This window comes from Nicotiana tabacum, chromosome 19 (genome assembly GCF_000715075.1).
Source record: "Nicotiana tabacum cultivar K326 chromosome 19, ASM71507v2, whole genome shotgun sequence".
NCBI lineage: Eukaryota > Viridiplantae > Streptophyta > Magnoliopsida > Solanales > Solanaceae > Nicotiana > Nicotiana tabacum.
Genome location: NC_134098.1, coordinates 116949686 through 116963645, shown reverse-complemented (window position 1 = coordinate 116963645; position 13960 = coordinate 116949686). Strand labels below are relative to the sequence as shown.

General features: G+C 38.9%; 1 long non-coding RNA gene across 2 annotated transcripts; it reads right to left on the bottom strand.

The window, feature by feature from the left end:
* Nucleotides 1–594: 594 nt before the first annotated feature.
* Nucleotides 595–13293, bottom strand: LOC107785813 (uncharacterized). Of its 2 annotated transcripts, none has more exons than XR_012702916.1 (3): nucleotides 13101–13293; nucleotides 12157–12865; nucleotides 595–2320 (listed from the first exon to the last, which is right to left on the bottom strand). It is a non-coding gene; the product is annotated as an uncharacterized LOC107785813 (long non-coding RNA). The 2 variants fall into 2 exon arrangements; XR_012702915.1 differs by lacking the exon at nucleotides 595–2320 and adding an exon at nucleotides 6510–7621 and having other exon boundaries at nucleotides 13101–13244.
* Between the last annotated feature and the right edge of the window lie 667 nt (nucleotides 13294–13960).

The window sequence follows — 13960 nt, the reverse complement described above, 5'->3', positions numbered from 1 at the left end:
AGAATTAAAAGGCCATATAAGTGTTTGAGGAAGCACAATCAAAGCTAAATCCTAAACAAGAACAAGCTTTCAAGACTATATCATAAAGAGTCGACTCTGGTATAGCGGGATTATCCTTTATAGATACCTCCGAAAAAATCGAAATAATATTCCTATGTCATGCATTACATGCAAATGTCAGATCAAGAGACATATTGTTACCAATAATAACAAGTGGTGTACCAGCCACAATTTTATTATGACATCGTAAAACTCACTTTAGGTTTGATATACTTTTTCAAACAACTGAAATAACCATCATAAATATATCAAAGCAGAGCAACGATGCTAAATTTATAAGGAAAGTAAAATTGATAATATGAGATAAAACGCTTATGGTTAAGTGCCAAACGATCGAAACAATTGCTCGGAGTTTTAGAGATATATTGGATACCAATGAACCATTTGGTGAAAAAATAGTGGTTTGGGAGGTGATTCTGTCAAGTACTACCAGTAGTTCCAAAATCGACAAAAGCAGAGACTGGAAAAGTGTCACGACCCAAAATTCGACTAGTCGTGATGAAACCTAATCCAACCCGATAGGTAAGCCAATTAACCACTAACCAATTCTAACAATAATTAATAAAGCAATTTAAGTAAAGAAATATCTGAATCTAATACATTCCCCAATAACTGATAGTACAAATTATGAGTTCCTAAGAATAGAGTTTACAAAGCTGAAATGAAATAAATACATAGTCTGTTTGAAAAGTACATAAACAGGATTTTATTGATCTACGGCTATCACGAACTAAAGGCAGCTATAACCAGGACGCACGTATATCTTCAAATCCAGCTCCCATCGAACACAGCAATATCAACAGCCAACATATGCACGCAAGGTGCAGAAATATAGTATGAGTACAACCGACCACATGTACTCAATAAGTAACAAATCTAACCTTAGGTTGAAAGTAGCGACGAGCTAACATAAAGGTCGGGCCCAACACCAATATTCCATAATAGTTCATAACAGCATAGTATACGTAACAAAAGAGTATTTCAGAAATAAAAGGCTCAGTCTGTTCACAGTTCCAGAAAAAAATTAGGTATTTCTTTTCAAGTATCTCAGTGAAAATTCAAATCTTTTACCGAAAAAGCCAAAATACGAGTATGTTTGAAAACTGTGATTTTTCCCAAACTCCTTTCCACAATAAATAAGATATTTTTTTTTCTAGATAGCAAGTGTGAAATACCTCTTTATGCCCACATATCAATGTGTGTAAAAAGTCATAAATGACGTGATACCGTACAACATGAGGAAAAATACATCTCTATGCTTGTATGTCATGTGTGCATGCCAATGTCATGTATCTCAGAGATAAATCATGTACTCACACTCTCAGAGTACTCAATCTCACTTTTCACTCATCATGCTCAACCACTCGGTACTGTATATGGCTCATACGACACAGGGAAGATCCATCCTGGAATATATATATATCACTGACCATCAGTCACTCAGTACCGAGGAAGGCCAATCCGACTCCATGGAGAAGATCCATCTCCAGGTATATAAATGCTTCGGACAAGATCCATGTCCAGGGAAGATCCATCCCTCAATATAATCAACGACGCTCACTATCGGTGTACAGACTCCGGAGGGGCTCCTACAGCCCAAGCGCTATAATCCGCACGGACAACTCACGTGCTATAATATCAATATCCGGATCAGCACGGACAACTCACGTGTTGCACGGACAACTCACGTGCTATAGTGTCAATATCCTCACAAACAAGCCCCAACCTCACTTAGTCATCAATCTCTCCAGTCTCACTCACGGGCTCACAATGTCCTGAAACTAGACCGACAACACTGATGTGATGTATCAATAAATAACAACTGAGATTGAGATATGATATGAATGCATGAATATGACTGAGTACGAAATATCAATGAAATCAGTGAAATGACAGCAAGAAATAGCCACTATGGGTCCAAACAGTATCGGCATAATGCCTAAACAAGATATCTAGCATGATTGACAACTTAACTACTTTATCACATGGTGAAAACACGGATATCAACAAAGTAGGACCACTATACAGTGCCATAGAAGCAACAGAGTCCCAATTCACATGGTGCACGCCCACACGCCCGTCACCTAGCATGTGTGTCACCTCAATAACGATCATGTAACACATATTACGGGGTTTCATACCCTCAACACTAAGTTTAGAAGAGTTACTTACCTCGAACAAGCCAATATCAATGTCGAGCAAGCCAAACGATGCTCCAAAGATGCCATCCCGCATGTTATGATCTCCGAACTGCCCGAAACTAACACAAAACAACTCAAGTACATCAAACAATGCAAAAGGAACCAATCCTGATCGAAAAATATCAAATCTTGAAAAAGAAAGTCCAAAATCGGCCAAAAGCCCAACACAGGACCGCACCTCGGAACCCGAAAGTTTTTACAAAATCCAACAAACCATTCAGTTACGAGTCCAACCATACTAGTTTCACTCAAATCTGACTCCAATTCGATGTTCAAAACTCAAAAATTCACATTATGAAACTTTAGGCCAAAACCCCCAATTTCCCCTTTAAAATTCATCAACCAAACGCTAAAATCGAAGATAGATTCATGAAATATAACCAAAACTGAGTAGAGAACACTTACCCCAATCCATAAGGTGAAAATTGCTTCAAAAATCACCTCAATCCGAGTTCTATAGCTCCCAAAACGCAAAAATGATCGAAACCCTCGAAATAGAGTACTTTATAATGACTGAGCGAATCAATGAATCGCGGTCGCGGAAATACCCTCGTGATCGCGAAAAAGAAAAAGCATTGCCCCTGAAAATACACTACGCGATCGCGAAGCACCAACTACTCAGTCTCGAAAAGAACCTACGGGAATGCCGCCCCAGGCTCGCGAACGCGATGAAGAAGCCATGAAGACCTTCCTAGCTCAGCTCTACAATGCGAACGCGTGCACACCTACGCGATGCTCCATCTACAGTAACCTATGCAAATGCGGACCCATATTCGCGAACGCGATGAAGAAACACTCAACCTCAATTTTTCTCTTACACGATCGCATCCCTCAGTCCGCGATCGCGAAGAACACTGGGTGCACCAGACATCAGCAGAACCAGCAATGAAGAATGAAGGAAAACAAATAGCCCGAAACCCGTCCGAAACTCATCGAGGCCTCTCGGGACCACGTCCAACATACCAACAAGTCCCATAACATAACACGGACCTACTCGAGGCCTCAAAACACACATAACAACATCGGAACGACGAATCACACCTCAATTCGAAATCAATGAACTTTGAAACTTCAAACTTCCACAACCGATGCCGAAACCTATCAAATCACGTCCGATTGACCTCAAATTTTGCACACAAGTCACATTCGACATTACGAACGTGCTCTAACTTCCAGAATCCGAATTCGACCCCGATATTAAAATGTCCACTCCCGATCAAACTTTTCAAAATTTCAACTTTCGCCATTTCAAGCTAAATTCAACCACAGACCTCCAAATTACAATCCGGATGCGCTCCTAAGTCCAAAATCACCCAACGGAGCTAACGGAACCATCAAAATTCCAATCCAAGGTCAAATGCTAAAAAGTCAAACTTGGTCAACTCTTTCAAATTTAAAGCTCCCTAGTTGAGAATCATTCTTCCAAATCAGTCCCGAATAATCTGAAAATCAAACCGACGATTCACACAAATCACAATACATCATACGAAGCTACTCACACCAGTAAACTACCGAGCGAAGCGCAAATGCTCAAAACTACCGACTGGGTCGTTACATATAGATAATATTCTATCGAGAGTGATGTTTATCCATAACGGGGTACCGAAAGGATAAGCTTCTTCGGGAGACTTATTTCCATTAGAGTACTAAATAGATAAACATATTTACGGCGGAGTCTCATATAGATAAGCTTCTTCAGAAAGCTTATTTACAACGGAGTACTAAATGAACATCCATAATATAATATATTTATAATATAACTTAGTTTCTAAACCAAGACCCCATAAGTGTTTTATCCTCTTATTTTCACAGTACATGAAATTTTATGTGCACTGCCAAACTTGGCAGGCCGCCTCCCTATTAGTGCATGCCAAAACAGAGACTTACTCCTCATTTATCACAAAGGAGAACTCTTTGGAGTTCAAACTTTCATGGTATGACTTAACAACTTGATGCCCCTATAGTTACAACAATTATGGATATCACCTTTGTTCTTGTACAACGGAATCATCATACTACATCTCCACTCATCTGGCATCCTCTTCGTCCTGAAAATAACATTAAACAGCCCAATCAACCACTCCAAGACTGCTCTACCCACATACCTAAAATATTCTCTCATCTGGCATCCTCTTCGTCCTGAAAATAATATTAAATAGTCCAGTCAGCCACTCCAAGACTGCTCTACCCACATACCTCAAAAATTATACAAAATTTTTGAGGTATGTAGGTAGAGCAGTCTTGGAGTGGCTGACTGGGCTGTTTAATGTTATTTTCAGGACGAAGAAGATGCCAGATGAGTGGAGATGTAGTATGATGATTCCGCTGTATAAGAACAAAGGTGATATCCATAATTGTAACAACAATAGGGGCATCAAGTTGTTAAGTCATACCATGAAAGTTTGGGAGATGGTAGTGGAAGGGAGGGTAAGAAGGGCAGTGTCTATTTCTGATAACCAGTTCGGGTTCATGCCACGATATTCTACTACGGAAGCTATTCACTTTATCAGGAGGTTGGTGGGACAGTATAGGGATATGAAAAGGGATTTGCACATGGTGTTTATTGACCTAGAGAAGGCGTATGACAAGGTCCCTAGGGACGTTCTTTGGAGAATCCTGGAGGTGAAAGGGGCACCGGAAACGTACATTAGATCGATAAAGGATATGTATGATGGAGCTAAGACTCGGGTCAGGACTGTGAGAGATGACTCAGAGCTTTTTTCGGTGGTTATGGGACTACACCAAGGATATGCGCTTAGCCCGTTCTTATTTGCACTGGCGATGGACGCCCTAACACACCATATTCAAGGGGAGGCGTCATGGTGTATGTTGTTCGCTAATGATATAGTTCTCATTGATGAGACACGAGGCAGCATTAATGAGAGACTGGAGGTTTGGAGGCAGGCCCTGGAGTCCAAAGATTTCAAGTTGAGTAGGACTAAGACAGAATATCTGGAGTGTAAATTCAGCAGCGTTACAGGGGAAACAGACATGGTAGTGAGGCTCGACTCACAAGTCATCCCTAAGAGATGGGGAAATGGGGAGATCGACGAGGATGTCACGCATCGTATTGGGGTGGTGTGGATGAAATGGCGGTTAGCGTCTGGAGTCCTGTGTGACAAGAAGGTGCCACCAAAACTCAAAGGTAAGTTCTACAGAGCGATGGTTAGACCGGCTATGTTATATGGGGTTGAGTGTTGGCCAGTAAAGAATTCACATATCAAGAAGATAAAAGTAGCCGAAATAAGGATGTTGAGATGGATGTGCGATCATACTAAACTAGATAAGATAAGGAATGAAGATATTCGGGAGAGGGTGGGCGTTGCTCCCGTGGACGACAAGATACAGGAAGCGAGGCTTAGATGATTCGGGCACGTGCGGAGGAGAACCATATATGCCCCGGTTAGGATGTGCGAGCAGTTGGCTTTGGCAGGTACGAGAAGAGGTAGAGGGTGGCCCAAGAAGTATTGGGGCGAGGTGATCAGGCAAGACATGACGCGGCTTCAGATTTCTGAGGACATGGCTCTTGATAGGAACGTGTGGAGGTCAAGCATTAGGTTTGTTGGCTAAGGGGTAGTCGAGAGTTTTTCCTTCTTTGTACCGGGTAGTCTGATAGAGTTTTGTCTAGGTCTGTTAGCAATCTATGTTATGTTCATATTATTTTGTTGTTTTGCATAGTATTGTGTTGTTGCCCTTTCACTTATTTGTTGTCTCTTACGATGTTGTTATTACCTTGCTGGCTTTTTTTGTTTTTACAGACCTTTTTTTGTTTCTTTTTTGATATTATTGTTTCTTCTGTTGAGTTGAGGGTCTTCTGGAAATAGCCTCTCTATCCTTCTGGGATAGGGGTAAGGTCTGTGTACACTCTACCCTCTCCATACCCACTAGTGGAATTTTGGATATGTTGTTGTTGTTGATATCTTGACAATGATAGCTTATTGAAAAAAAAAAACAGCTCTGAAACTTTTTCCCCTGTCAAAAGGCGATATATTAAAAAAAAAGCAATATGATTTTTAAAGAACAATGTTGTCCATCTAATATCCTCCATACATGTTTCAGCAACCATCTGTAGATACAACTCATTCACCAGACTTACAGTTACAGCAAAGGGCCAATTTATGTTAATAGCTGATGTTGCACACATACAGCATTCAAAAGTGTGTTCAGCCCCTAACGACACTATCCTCGAATTCGGGCGAAAAACACCTTTCACTGATGTAAAGCAGAAGATAAAGAATTTCAGTCATGTTTACATATCATCTTGTTATTATTGCTTAGTACTATATAATGAGAGTTTTTACAAAAGCATAGGGACTATACTACTATATTAAGTCCCTTGATATAGTCTTGGGTGTATAAACCTATTACAAAAGGGGGAGGGGCATCATAAAACACAACTTCTTCCGGTAACTCCAAATTCATGTGTGCTAGTGCGCTACCCTCCCTATAAGTGTGTTCCATCTCAACCAAGAAAATGATGAGAACAACAGGCCATCAATGTGTTAATGGAGCAACTGACGAAGGAAAATTTCAGTTTCAAGTCACTGAACATAGAAGACTCAATGGATGCCTTTCAAGTTCCCAGACTAGAGTGTCGTCATAACCTCAGATGTCCTGGATTTGTCTCTAGTTCCAGGGGGAATAGTAGACAAAGCTACTTCTCCAGGTTGAGAATTTAAAGTCCTGCTTTCTTCCTTAACTTCCTTAGGGTACCAAATATCATCTGGATTTGATGGGTAAAGAAGCAGGATCAAGTTCAAATGATCCCGCAGGTACACTTTCTCCTTCAGTTCCAGTCATTTTGAAAGAGGGAATTCGGTGAGAGAACTTGTAAAGTTCATTTGGCTTTACATAGAAAGTACCAGCTACAGTGATCCTTGTTCACTGGATAACAAATCCATTCACTTTATCTAAATAACCAACTTTGACACCAGCATCCCCAACATAATCAGAAAGAATCTCCACAACTTCATACGTGTAGTTCCTATGATCATCTGGATTGTAGCTTAAAACAAATGTCCCAAACTTTGAAAAGGGCCCACGTTTCCCCTTTCCTGGGATATACGATGCACATACCTTTCTCACACTGAACTTGATGAGAAAATGTAACTCGAATACAAGTATATTTAGAACTCTCACGTCTAAATTTCCCACACCCAATAGGCAAGTCTGCCCTGATCCATGCACTCTCCCTTTGATCTTCTGGATGAGGCTTGAACCATGAGAGCTTTATCTTGAATTCAGGACTGGATACCTTCCTAATGTGGGCATATAATCTTAGCATACCATCATCCATATCATAGCAAGTCCAGATCTGGCCCACCGCAAAGCAATTTTCAGCTCTATGCTTGTCAAAATCACTGAATTCAGGATCGGGACAATCAAACACATCCGAAGGGTCACTATGAAGAATTGCATATGATTCTAAATCAACTATAAGTTCAACTTTTTCCGCACGACCTGATGTCAGTCTAGAAGCTTGTTTGTTAACTGTCATTGTTGTTCTGCACATCCCCTTCAGTGAGGCTGATAAGTGGGGATTTTGACTACTTATTAGCACCTTTTAGCTTTTGTTTTAGTCTAAAAGCGTTGAATGGTGTTCCCGAAACTGATGAAATGTATAAAATTACAGGAATGTTGAAAGTTGGACTCCCGAGATGAAATCTGACTCAAAAAGGAATAATCTAAACACAAGGTAATAAAAGGCACATAAGCTCACAAAGTGAGGACCGCATAATTCCATATGCGACCGCAAACAATGAAGAAAATCACAGCATGCTTTCTAGCAAACTGCGGACTTCACAGGAATTGTGCGGCAGCAAATGACGAGCTGGAGATCTTCAGAGGGTGTGCAAATTTTCAAAGTCCAAGTCCCTCAAAATTGCGGACTGCACAAGAATTGTGCGGCCGCAGAAGAAGTGTCTTGCGCTGCAGAAGTAAAGATGCGGACCGCAGAAGACCAGATTGCGATCGTAGTGATAAATCTGCGGACCGCAGAAACATTGCCTCGCGACCGCAGTTGAGAATTGTGCGGCCGCAGAATCCCAGCTCCTGCAAGATGAAGAATTTTGCGGACCGCACATGGAATTGTGCGGCCGCACAACCTCCCGAAGGGCATTTTTGTCCGAAATTTTTAGTCTTGTATAAATAGACGAGTTTCACAAAATTAGGTCAACTTTTGACATCAGCAAGTCCTGTAGCCGTTTTTCTTTGCCTCTTTTGGACGTTTTCTATATTTTGGAGTATTTTACTATAGATTTTATGATTTTAACTTTACAATATGAGTTTAATTAGTATTTCTTCTTCTATCTCTTCAATTTCAAGCATGAGTAGCTAGATTTTTACTAGGGTTGTGACCTAACCCTAGTGTAAACATGATGACCCAAAAGGTCATCTTATGTTTTAGAACTCGAATATGCGATCTTAAGCCTTAAAAATCTCATTTTTACCCTCCTCAATTTGCGTGCGCAGTCCGGGCATGTTTCCGAAAAGCTTTTGTGTTGACAATTGATGAAAATAAGAATTTATGCCTCAAAAGTTGATTTTAGTTGAATTCGGTCAATAATTTTGGTAAACGGGCCCGAATTCGTATTTTGACGGTCCCTGTGGGTTCGTATCAAATTATGGGACTTGGGCATATGCCCGGAATCAAATTCGGAAGTCACTAGCTTGAGTTATGAATTATTGATAAAAAATAAAAGCGTGGAAATTAATTGTTTGTAAGAATTGATTGATGTTTGACATTGTTAGTTCTAGGTCCGTATTCTGGTTCTGGAGCCCGGTACAGATTCATTATGATATTTAAGACTTGTCTGTGAAATTTGGTGAGAAACGGAGTTGATTTGACGTGATTCGAACATCCAGTTGAGAAGATATGAATTTTAAAGTGTTCTTGAGAATTCCATTTGATTTGGTGCTAAATTCGAAGTTCTAGGTGTTATTTTAGCGATTTGATCACGCGATCAGGTTCGTATGATATTTTTAGTCTTGCGTGCATGTTTGGTTTGGAGCCCCGAAGGCTCGGGTGAGTTTCGGATAGGCCACGGGATGTTTCGGACTTTGGAAATCTGGTTTTTCTGCAGAGTCTGGGTTCTGGCATGTCCTTCTTCGCGTTCGCGAAGGTCCTCTCGCGAACGCGAAGAGTAAACTGATGAGGTCGGAATTTCTTCTTCGCGAACGCGAAGCGATGGGGCGTTACCTTTCGCGAACGCGACAAGACCATCGCGAATGCATAGTGTTAGGCGCTGGGGAGGAGGAGTCGGCCTTTTCTTCATTGCGAACGCGATCAATGACTCGCGAACGCGAAGACCAGGGAAGGGTAGCCTACGCGAACGCGAGCACTGTCTCGCGAACGCGAAGGCTTGGCTATACTCTTCGCGAACGCGATGAACACTATCGCCTAGCACTTAACAGAATCCAAAAACGGGATTTTAGCCAAAAATTCATTTTTTTCAAAAACCAAACGGTGAGAGACGATTTTTTAAGAGTCATTTCTTCCTCAAAGTGTTGGTAAGTGATTCTAAACCACTTTCTTTCAATTACCCATTACATTTCTTGAATTATCAACCTAAAATCTAAAGTTTTCATGGTAGAATTAGGGGTTAGGGTAGAAACTAGAGATTTCAGGAATTTGGGGATTTAGACCTCGATTTGAGGTCGGATTCCAAAACCAATTACATATTCAGGCTCGGGGGTGAATGGGTAAATGGATTTTGGTCCGAACCTCGGGTTTTGACCAAGCGGGCCCGGGATCGATTTTCGACTTCTTTGAGAAAAATTTGGGAAATCTGTAATTATTCATTAAAGTTGATTCCTTTAGCAATGTTAGATATTATTGAGTCATTTTTGAATAGATACGAGTGGTTTGGAGGTGAATTCCAAAAGAAAAGCTGTAATTGAGAATTTAGTGGCCTTCGGAGTGAGGTAAGTGTCGTGTCTAACTTTGGTTTGAGGGAATAGGTATTATGTGTTCATTTGCTACGTGTTTGGTTGTTAAATACGATGTATAGGTGAGGTGACGAGCATCTATGCGTCGTTGTCGAGTCATAGCATGCGAGTGAAATTCTACTCTTGTCTATTTATTAGCCTTAAATTCTACTATCCATGCTTAGCGAGTTATTTGAAATGTTGGGCGACTCACATCTGGTTTTCCTGAGATTTGGTAATTTTCGAATATTGATTCAAGGTTGAGATTACATTGTGCTATTGATTACGGGTAAAATACTGGTTTCTTTGTGATACTCTTATCTATATGTTGTTATTGATTCTGTGATTGGTGAGGAGTATAAAGCACGAAGGGTGATACCGTGCATGTATTATTTATATTGTGAGGAAGAGTGTAAAGCACGAAAGGTGATATCGTGTATATTATGAGAGGTTTAAAGCACGAAATGCATTATTTATATTGTGAGGAAGAGTGTAAAGCACGAAGGGTGATGCCGTGTATATTATGAGAGGTTTAATGCACGAAGGGTGATGCCGTGCCGTTCTATTTATTTATTTGGTGAGGTTGAGAGTAAAAGCACGAAGGGTGATGCCGTGCAGTTTTCCTTACTGTTTTAATTGCTCAATTAGTTTAAGAATATTTGGTTTAATTCTGTCTTTTCATTATTCTCACCATTTATGTTGTATTCCCCCACTGTATGTTCCCTTCCCATTATTTCTGCGTTATTTCTTTATTTACTGTTGTTGCCACTAGCATGATTATACTGTTCAGGTTATATGTGGGTGTCTTGTCCTAGCCTCATTACTACTTCACCGAGGTTAGGCTCGACACTTACCAGTACATGGGGTCGGTTGTACTGATGTTGCACTCTGCACTTTCTGTGCAGACTTTGATACCGGCTCTGGTTGATCGAGATTTTGCTATTGGTCCGCTGTCCAGAGACTCAAGGTAGATCTGTCGGCGTTCACAGACCTTGAAGTCCCCGTCTATCTTTTTATGTCCTACTGTTTTCTTTCATTCAGACAGTTGTATTTCTTTCAGACTATTACTTGTAGTAAATTCTAGAATGCTCGTGAATTGTGACTCCAGATCCGGGTGGTAGTAATTAATACAGTTTTATGATATTACGCACTTATTATATTTCATCTTAGTTAATTATTATTAATTACTGAATGAGAATAAGGAATTGGTTTAATGATTCTCTAACGTTGGCTTGCCTAACAAGTGAAATGTTAGGCGCCATCATGGTCCCGTCGGTAAAAAATTTCGGGTCGTGACAATAAATCTTATGGGTATTTAATTTAGTGTTTATTTATGATTGGGTATTTATTATTCAGCCTTGTTCATGCTTTAATTTGTGAAATTAATGGCTGCAAATATTAGTTCATGCCTATTTGACTTAGTTTCTACTTGAGAAAGAGAGACTTAGCCTAGGAAAACTTGGCTAACAAGAAATTGGGTCAATCGAGAGATTGATTAACCCAATCAAAGGGATCAACCTAGAGATAGTAATAACCCGACTTGAGCTTTTATCAACCGTTTTGTGTGATACCCATTTGGGCTTGAGAAAGCCAAACTGGGCAAAACCACTCCTTGACCGAGAGGTACTGAGTGGGTAATTGAGAGTTGATAGCTATAATATACCCTGATTTACAAAACAAGTATTAAGGTTTTTATCCCATCAGGCGAATACCTAGGCGAAAGTCATAACCCTAGGCTTTTCACAAACTTGAAAAATAACAAAAAAACAATTATCCTAGTCTTATTCCGTTACTTTGCAATCCTTAGTTTTAAAATAGAAATAGCAACAAAACCATTTTATGGAAGTACAAATTAAGATAGTTCAAATTCACGCATTAGAATATATACTCCTAACTCCCATCTAGCTCCCTGTGGATTCGATCCCGACTCTTCGTTGGGTTACTATAATTGCAATCGACCATGTCATACCTTGTTTTGAGGTGTGCATTGTGCCATAGGTCGGAGGCCCACTCCATTTTGATTTAATCCTTCCATGGAATTACTGCACAGCCTAGTTACACCAGCATGTTTTTGACCATCACAGCCAACAACTTCTTTCTTCTGAGGTTAACTGTCTCCAGCTGATTGGAATCGTGCCTTCTTCAGAGGGCTTGCCAAATCATTCACATCATCACCTGCAAGAGTTGTATCTGGTTCTGAATCAGAATCAGCAGTAAGTTCAACTTTTTTCACACCACCTGATGACAGTCTAGAATAAGGCTCCTTCTCCAGACTTGAAGCATAAACATGAGCAAAACCATCATTAAATTGTAACAGAGTATTGACATCTTCTTGGTCTCTCAGCTCTATCAATTGGGACCTATCGAACTTCACAGTAAAATGCAAGATTATATCTGAAGTATCAATGCATAATCGGTCAAAAATTGCATTCACAAAATCAATATACTTTATGCCTGTCTTCGCAATAACCTGACGAGTAATACCTCCCACATACGAAGTGGATCCATCTGGAAGCACCTTATTCTTCCAGCCCCAATGACAGAAACAAAACAATGTTTTATCTTCAGTTCCCATCATGAAATAGTGTACATTCACAACCTCAAAGGATAACAATCTTCAAAATCTTATCTTCTTTTTTCCCCTGAGAAGGGTAACAATCTCGAACAAACTAAAAGACCTGATCAAGGAATAATAGATATCAAGTGTGAAAGTACTAAAATAATGTAATCCATAAGAAAGGACACAAAAACATGAGGATTAACCAAGCATCTTAATTAAAATATGTGTTTCCTTTGAGTAAATACATATCAAGTTTCATGATTTTTGAACAAAACCAAATTCTAAACAAAAGATAGGAATCTAAAACCAGCCAATCAATAAAAGAATTTGACTATAGGAGAAAATAGCATTACCTAAATGTGAGTCAAGTAGAACACCTAAGCGGCCTAGGCAGGTTATAAGACACAGAATTTCATCAAATGCAATAGGGTGTCAAAACAGAACTCCCAACAAATCAGAAAGTTTCAAACTTTAACCAAGAATCAGAAAATGTCAAATGGTTTCACGGCATCTCCTACCCACTATTTGTTTACACCAAAATAGTGCAAATTAACTACGACCCATTACACTATTTTTTAGATAAAAAAAGAATATTCCTTTTATATTCTTCTCTCTTTTATATTATATTATTTTTTTAATTTAAATTTATTTTTTTATTTCATAAAACGAATCCTTTCTTTTTTCTTTTTTACATATTCATCCCATATAATTCATATTTCTTTCTTATATAACCATTTAATATAAAATTATTTTATAACATAAATTTTTAAATAATATAAATTATAAGCAAATATTATACATTATACATATTAATGGATTATTCAAATAAAAATGAAAACATTGATAAAATATAATTAAATAAATATTACATTATGGTAAAATTTAGTTTAATTTCTACATAAATATTCAACTTCTAGAATTAGTATGGTGCTCCCACACTAAATTATTGTTGTAATATATACGAGAATTAATTTATTAAAATTATACACCAAAATTAAAATATAGAATTAATATTATAAAGATATTACATAAAAAGTATAAATAATTACAAAATTTATAATATGTTAAATTAGAAGTGTTATATAATAATATGAATAGTATTATACCAAATTAACACTATTCACACACCAAAATGATGTTGGGTTGGAGCACCAAAACATCAAATCTTACATTAAAATAGTGTTTGGCGTCAAAAATGATGTTGAGTTGGAGA